General features: G+C 44.6%; 1 non-coding gene across 1 annotated transcript; it reads left to right on the top strand.

Annotated features, from left to right (window-relative positions):
- The first annotated feature begins 907 nt into the window (after positions 1-907).
- Positions 908-990, top strand: TRNAL-CAG (transfer RNA leucine (anticodon CAG)). Its single transcript has one exon. It is a non-coding gene; the product is annotated as a tRNA-Leu (tRNA).
- The last annotated feature ends 7,669 nt before the right edge of the window (positions 991-8,659 follow it).

Here is an 8,659-nt window from a genome sequence, read left to right as displayed (position 1 = left end):
TCCTCAGCCCTGTCTCTGGACACTGCAAAGTCCCGCTGTTTCCACCTTCAAAGGGAAGAGATGACCTTGCTGAGATCCTCTCTGGGGAGTTGCACCGAGCTTTGCAGGAGGGGAAAACCTCGGTGCTGTACGCAGCCATCGGCTCATGCATATGCCACTGTCAATTCATCTAAAGTCTTTTGGACAAATTCCAGCGCTCTGCAGGGAAGGGAAAAGAAATCAAAAATAAAGATTAATAAAAAAGGAGCTGGCAGAAGTAAGGGGATATGCCAGAAATTATGGTATCTTTTTTTATTCTGATTCTCGGGGTTCTTTGATGTTTTTACCTCCTTCATTAAGCTGGGTTTTGGTATTCAGACTGGTTAGGCCCACCCTAAGTTAATTGTTAACCTCTTAACTAATTGTTAACTTAGTTGCAGGTGAGAATAGGGAGAATTCTGAGCCTTTCCATGGAATTATTAAACTCAGAAAAGACCTCTGAGATCACCAAGGCCCACCACTAACCCAGCACTATGGTGTTCACCACCACACCATATCCCTGATCCACATCCACAGAGCTCTGAATACTTCCAGGGATTGGTGACTCCGGCACCTCCCTGGACAGCCCATTCCCACCCCTGACCACCCTTTCACTACAGAAATTTGTCCTAATATCCCATCTGAACCGTTTCTGGTGCAATTTTAGGCTGTTCCCACTTCTCCCACTTCTCCTATCCCTTGTTACTCGGGAGAAGAGACCGACCCCTACCTGGTTGCACTCTGCTGTCAGTTCTGGAGTTCAGGATCTTCTTTGCTTCCCAGAGGAGAATCCTGGATGCCTAAGGAAATGCTCCACATGCTAAAAGGGCACACTCGATGGAAAATGATTTCCCAGGAATTTCAGGCTGCAGGGGAGCAGATCCCAGGGGTCAGGATGGCCGAGCGGTCTAAGGCGCTGCGTTCAGGTCGCAGTCTCCCTTGGAGGCGTGGGTTCGAATCCCACTCCTGACAACTTCTTTGCTGGCCAGAGCCATTCCCACAGGGAATTCTGCTGCCTCCCTGTGCAAGAGACATTCCTGGGAATCTCCCTGGCCTGGCCCAGCCCCAGGATTACCACCCTCTATTGGTTATTCATGTTGGCAGTGATGAGCTTGAAGTGTGGCACTCCTGCTAATCAACACCTGGCTCAGGTGGAGTTTTGTTTTTCCACAGGATCAACCCAGCTCAGGTAGAATTTTGGCTTTTCCGGTGTTTTACAGGCACTGGGGCTGCTGGTAACAGGTGGATCTCACCTGTCTCAAAGGGGAAAAGCGTTCTAAGCCGTGAGTTTTGGAGCTGATTGAGGGATTTAAATGAGGTTTGAAGGGGAAGGGGATAAAACCAGGCTCCCTGGGTGAGCCCAGGGGCACCATGCCAGTGTTGGGATTGAAATCCATCTGCCTGTGGCAGGGAAGGCTCTACTGAGGGACCTGGACAGGCTGGATCAATGGACTAAGTTTAAAAAAAATGAATAAATGTGGCTCTTTGTGGCACAGTTCAGTGGCCATGGTGGCATTCTGTCAAAGACTGGGTGCGATGACCTTGGAGGTCTTTGCCAAACCCATCAGTTCTGTGGCTCTCAAACTCAGAAATCCTCTTCAAACCTAAACAAGACAACAAGGAGGGAAAAAAAAAAAAAAAAAAAAAAAAAAAAGGAGCAGCTGCAGCAGTTAAACCCAGAACAATCTTTTTACTGCACCATTTTTCCCCTAATGCATGTGAGGCTTCATAACTTTTATGCTGCAAATTCCTTGAGATGATGTCTTTTATTGAGAGTGTTTTATCCAGCCCTGAAGTGTTTGGGTACTGCTGGTAGTGGAAATATCCTCATCTGTCAGAGCAGGAGCTCCCAGCAATAACTGCTCCACTCCTCTTTCACAAGAATTTTTTTGTCATAGCTCATCGCCACTGCAATCAAGTCCCAGATCCTGGATTTCTCCCATCGTTCATTTTCAAAACCAGCAGCAAAGCCTTGAGATCCCTGCGTGCCTCCCAGGCAAAGAGGGGAGTCCAGCAAACAAAGGTGCATAAAAAGAGCAGGAAAACTGGTTTGTCTTGAAAGGCAAAGAAATTGGACCAAATGAATCATCCCAGGTTTACTTTCTTAATAAGAGCAACGCAGCAGCTCTTTGTGCGCTCCCAGGTGTGCACTTTCCTTTAAATCTCATTGCCAAAGGATCTTTTCTGCTGTGGGGAAGGGGAAAAAATGCAGAGCTGATGTCAGGGCAGTGATGAATTTCAAGTTTTAAGTTAAAAATATAAGGTCTTCCTTTGACATTGTGGAAGGAAACACTTGACTGCCGCAAGAGCCGAGGTCCAACTGAGAATATAAAACCATGAAGGTTTTTACGTCACAGATTTAGTGACTTCATGACTGCCCTGGGCAGCCTGTTTTGATGTTTGACAGCTCCTCAGGTGAATATTTTTTCCCAATACCCTCCCCTGGTGCAACTTGAGGCCATCTCCCCTTGTCCTGCCATTAATTGTGAGGGAGAAGAGGCCAAGCCTTGTCTCTAATTAGAATATCCGAGTACAACAGCGTTCTCAAAATCAGACGTCCTGGTGCAGTCAGCAGTGAGGTGCTTCCCCCAAAGCCACTGCTGAACAGAAAGGACTGAGTGCTCTGGGATCATCTGGCTCCCACTGTGGAACGGTGCTGGTTCAGCACACCCAAATACCAAGAAAGTGTTGGTAAACTGCTGAGGGTGGTGGAGAACAGCTCCGAGTATTTCAGAAGTCAGGAGGGAGATGAGGTTAAAAGGAAACAATGTGTGCAATTTGTCTAATCCCTGACTAAGGGGACCAGAACTGTCCACAGGCATTTGCAGAATGTAAAACCAACAAAGAATGAGAAAGATTGGCTTAGAGAGGAACAAAGAGTGTTATTAGGAGCAGTGGGAAGGGAGAGAAAATACAGCCTGAACTGCTTGAAATTGAATGCATTCTTCTGTAGACATTCTTATTATGTAAGATTTGTATTAAAAGCTTCATCTTTCCAGAAATATCTGGGGTTTTACAAAACAACTGATACAGTTACAGAATAACTGATGATAATTAATCATCTTTTGTTATTATTGTTGTTGTTTGTAAATAGAAACAATTGAAAAAATAATTCTGGCTTTCAGTGATGGACTTGAAATGAAACACCATCTGCAGACTAATTTTTAATAAACAGGATTATATAATAAAAGACTTTTGGTTGGAATTTACGCTGATTCCTGGGCCTTGGAAAGACAGGAAGACACCAAAATCTCCTCTAGACATACTGAATCCAATGAAGAGACACCATGAAGGAGAACCACTGGAATTTGATGGTAGAGAGGAAAATTGGTTGAATTCCCCAGGAAAGCAATCACTGTAGGAATGACATCTCCTCAAAAATTTCTCCAGTGCCCCCTAGACTTTATATATATTTATATATACATGTGTGTATGTTCATATACACAGATGCACATACGTATATTTATATATACACACAAATATATATTCACATATACATAGAGAGAACCAGTGCTTTTCACATGGAATTTTATAGGAAATTAATATCCTACTCCCCAAATCTGGCTTGCAGAAGTCAGATGCTGGGGGAGATATTTCTTTTCTGATCCTGTGAGGTGTGAGATTCTCCCAGCAAAATGATGCAACCCAGAAGGAACTCTGGAGCTCCTGAGGATAATTAGCTGCTTAAATAGGCAGGCCGGTGGATAAACTGAGAGACAGGAACATGGAATTTGCTTCTTCCTACAACTTTTGAAGTAAACACCAGCTTGGAAGAAGTTGCTACTTTTCTGATGAGCTTTAACATTCGAATTCACGGGGAATTTTGCGTTTTTCCAAAAATCAGAACTATCCCAGTAGCTGAGCCTTGCAACATGGCCAGCGCTTTGATCGGCATCCAAATATTCTGGAGCAGGGATCCGCTCTTGGCCAGGGGACTCAGGACAGCCTGGTTGTTGCAGTGCACCCCACACCCAAGCAGGTGCTCCCATAGCAGGAAAAGAGTTTCGATGTCACCCCTCAACTTTTAAGGAAGAGGAACCAGAAACTTCCATGCTTTTCTCACCGTAATTGGCCCAGTGCCAGGACAAAGGCAGCAGTTGGATCCTTGAGCTGTTCCTCAAGGAATGAAGCTGTTTTCTGCTGGGCAGCAAGCCAAAAAAACCCCTCCTAGATCGTTAAATACTTAAGAGAGAGCATGGAGTTTGTCGGCGCTTTTTGGTGTGCCTTAATGGGCGCAAGGGAATCTCCCTGCACCGTGCACGGCTTTTACTCTTTTGTTCTGTGTCGTTTGTTATTTTCTTCTTTAATTAAAGCCTTCTTGCTTTTTCATAACACCCCCAATCAAGCCATTTCGCTAATTATTCTTAAGCCATTTCTGGGAGGTCGCTGGTCAACCCTTAGAGCTCAGTACACCTCTGTGGGGCTCATAACGCGCTGGCCCCACGCAGCCTGTATCACCCGGTGACAAGTGAAATTCAGTTAATGTCCTGGTTTTCTCCTTTACAGTGATCCAGTGGAACGTGGTCAGAACACGTTCAGCTTTCAAACATTGGGCATTGGGATAATACTGGAGAATGTCTTTCCCAGGGTGAATATCCTGAGCTGAGAGGGATCCACAAGGATCATCAAGTCCAGCTCCTGGTCCTGGACATCCCAGCAATCCCACCTGTGCCTGAGAACCTTGTCCAAACAATTCTTGAGCAGCCTTGGGGCTGTGACCATTCCCTGGGGAGCTGTTCCAGTGTCCAACCAACTCCTCCTGATTTCCAGCCCAAACCTCTCCTGGCACAGCTCCAGACCATTCCCTCAGGTTCTACTGTTGGAAATGATACCAAGTCCAAATTTTTTTATAGAACTTTAGTCAGAGTGTTTTGTTCACCTTTACCCCGTGGGGAAGGGAATTGAAATTTCTTAGCAGAAGATTGTTTTAGCAGCTGAGGTCTGCCGAGCTGAACATCTCAGCAGACTGGGAGTAGCACAGAAAACGCACAAAAAGTACCAAACATTAGCTACCATTAATGACCATTAACGACCATTAATGAACATCAGTTTCAACCATCACCTCTGGCATGGTCCGAGACACCTGGTCTGGAAACGAGATAAAGAACCAGAGAATGAGAACCTAATTAACATCGGAGGCAAAGAAATCCGTATCCAGTAGGAACCCAAATACTAACAACTGGACTACTTGGGACCGATGAACTCTCAAACCAATGGATTTCTGTGGGTTTTGACTGCATGAAATATATGAAAAATCTAGTAAAGTTCACATGCAACAGAACGGTTTTCTCTGCACAACCCGTGGATGAAGTAATTCCTGCTGCAATTCCACCCCATAATCTGATGTGATCTCATAGCATGGCCGGGAGTGAGGCTCCGTTTTCATTGGAAATTGCCTGTTTTCTGAATGGACCACAATAGTTCCACTTTTGAGCAGGGAGGATTTGGGGAGAGGGAGGAAGACACCCCAGATTTCAGGTGTTTGCAGTGAACCAGTTGTCCAGGCAATTACGGGGAGTTCAGAAGGGCTGCTCCAGCCTTACGGGAGGCTCTGTGGTAGTATCCAGACAAATCACCTCCCACACACCCTGACTAATTAGTGTTCTTTGCCCAATTAGCGCATACCAATCCTCCAAGCGAAAGCAAAATATCTGCATTCACTGAAAGGAAGGCCCTGAGCTGAATCCAGAATGTGTCTCCTTTTTCCAGCAGGACATCTGTGCTAGCTGGGGCTGTTCTTCCCTGCCTGAGCACTAAATCGAACCAGAGCTGACAATAAACGCACAAAAATTGTGTTTCAGCTCCTGCAGCACCCTGAAACACAGGGAGGAGCTGATACAGGAAAGTCAAAGGGGTTCCAGTCCCAAGGTCTATTAAACATCCTTCTTAATTGCTTATAATTTACATGGGAAAAGCAATAATTTCTCTTTCCTTTCTCAGTTGCACTCCAGTATTAAGAATCCAACTGCATTTTCCCCCTTTCAATCATCGGGCCCAACCATTATTTTGACAGGGCTTTTTTCAGTCTGATTTTGCTGTTACTGCATAGTGGATGGTTTATATTGCTAATTAGCATCTATTAAGGCTGTTATTCCATTCAAGCCTTGATGAATGGAGATGGAAAGGAATAAGGCATCAGAATAAATCAGAGCAGGAGAAACTGAGTTCTCCTGTGGGAAACCTCTCCGTGTTGAAAGTGCCTGAGTGTGTGCAGTGGAGTTTTATGTATGTACCATGTGTCATTGGTTTTAAGGCTCTCAAACATGTTATCCATGGTCTGGATAGTTTAAAACAGAAGAGTTGCCATCCTGGGTGTTCTGGAAACAGCTTCATCTCTCCAAAATCCCATGAGAAACTGAAGATAACCAGAGAAATATAAGAACTGGGGAAAAAAAATATATATGAGCAACATAAAACCAGTGTTCAAAAATCTTAAATTCAGTGATTTTCCAAACCTGATACATTAGTGGTCCTTGATAAAAGTTATAGTGGGCAAAGATATCCCTGAAAACAGAACATTTACAACCTGTGGAAATGAGAGTGGCAAAGGAAGGACCCTTTTGCCTCTTCGTGTTGTTGGGGAGCTGAATTTTGGAAAGAGCAAGGGTCACTGATTCGGAAATGAAGATTATTACAGAGAAAAGAGGAAGGCAAGTGATGCCACTGCTGAAGGGAATGTGATTTCCAGGGTGACCCATCTGGTGGACTCTGAGGAGCCCCAGACAGAGCCCAAGACTCTGACTGAGCCTTGTAGTCCTGATACAGAAATATTTCCCCATGAAAAAATATCATTCAGGGCTTCTTTTTAACAAGACATTTAAAAAGAAAACCAAGGGAAATACCCTGGCCCTTCAACTTCCCAGCCTTTCCTCTTCCTGAGATCCCAAATTTTTGCGATGCAGGGTGGCAAAGGCATCTTTCTTGTTCCATGTGAGCTGACAGAAACCCCAGCAGTTCTGTGTATAAACATTCACACAGAATAAAATCACTCCTGTCGTTCCGTCCCATAGTGAAAAATCAATTCCAGTCCTTATCCTGTGTCTTTTCTTTTTTTCTGTGACCTCTTCCTGGGATACATCAAAACCAAGTCTGCCTCCAAACCCCATGCAGTGAGGTTTCCCTGTCTTTATTTGGACAAAACATTTCCACGTTTTCCCATGGAAAAAGACTCCATATGTGATGTAAGCTGGCAAAGCTGCAAAAAATCCTGGCGAGATGGACTAACAAATATGGGCTCTGGAGCTGGGACTGTGTTCCCTGTGTTGCAGATCTTCATGAAAGTCCATCTGCAGAAAAAAAAAAAAACAAAAACAAAACAATAAAAGAGTTGATGGATACCAGTGGAGAGGGGAATCAAAGCCCACCCGGAATTAAATCTGGTGAGGGATGTGAAGGGCAGCAAGTTTTCTGCAGGAATGTCAGCAGCAAAAGGAAGAGCGAGGAAAACATGGGGCTGCTGCTCAGCAGGGTGGGAATTCTGGCGGCAAAGAACATGGAAATTGCCCAAGTGCTCTTAATTTAAGCCTTTGCTGGTAAAATCAGCCTCCAGAAATCCCAGTTTCCTGGACCAGAGCAAGGAAGATTTAACCTCAGGGAAGGAGGATCCCGTCAGGAACGCTAAGACAAAATATGACACAACACTGCACGAGGCCAGCGTGTTACGAGCCCCACAGAGGTGAATCAAGTTCTGAGGGCTGACCAGCGACCTCCCGGAAATGGCTTAATAATAATTAGCGAGACGGCTGATCAGGCGTGTTTTGTAAAAGCAAAAAGGTTTTAATAAAAGAGAAAATAACAAACTGTACAAAAGAACAAAATCCGTGCACGGTGCAGGGAAGCCCCTTACACCAGCTAAGACACCCCAAAATGCACCGAGGGGCTTTTTGCTCGTTCTTAAGTATACAATAATTGAGGAGAGGTTTTTTGGCAAGTTGCCCAATAGAAACAGCTGCAGGTTCTGAGGTGCATTTCAAAGATCCAACAGGTGCCCCCGTGCTGGCACTGGGCCATTCGCCATGAGAGAAGCAGGGAATATTCTGGTTCTTCTCCCTCAAAAGTCCTGGGGTAAAACTGAAATTATTTTCCTTATATGGAAACATTTGCTTGGGTGTTGGGACGCAATGAAAAAAAAAAAAAAAAAAAAAAATCAAACTAGACTTAGGGAATGCATGGATGAGGACAGGATGGATCCATGGGATCATTGCAAAGTCACCCTGGCTTACCTTAGAAGGGTCACGGTGACCATGGAGGTTCCCAGGAGCAGAAAGGGGCAGATGCCACTCCTGTCTTCAAGAAGGACAGAAAGGGAACTCAGGACAGGGAGTTCCTTGGGAAGCGGATGGAGCAGATAGTCCTGGAAATTGTTTTGGAACACACGTTCAGTTCTCTGAATTTCAGTGAGGGAACTTAATGGTTGTCCTGGTTTGAAAAGACAGGTGTCTGCTAGGGAGAGGCAGGCCTCTCTAGGAATGGGGAATTCAAATCCTTCCCTCCATGTTATTATAATTTGGAAGATTTAAAAAAAAAAACACAAAAAAAACACCTTTTCAGTCAGAGCTATGGGGAAAGGAATAACAGTCCTTTACTAGTAACTACAACAGGACAGACAAACAACAACAGCAATTATAATAATAGTAAAACA

The sequence above is a fragment of the Hirundo rustica genome, chromosome 1, assembly GCF_015227805.2.
Source record: "Hirundo rustica isolate bHirRus1 chromosome 1, bHirRus1.pri.v3, whole genome shotgun sequence".
NCBI classification, from domain to species: domain Eukaryota; kingdom Metazoa; phylum Chordata; class Aves; order Passeriformes; family Hirundinidae; genus Hirundo; species Hirundo rustica.
This window is presented reverse-complemented; position numbering and strand designations above follow the sequence as displayed.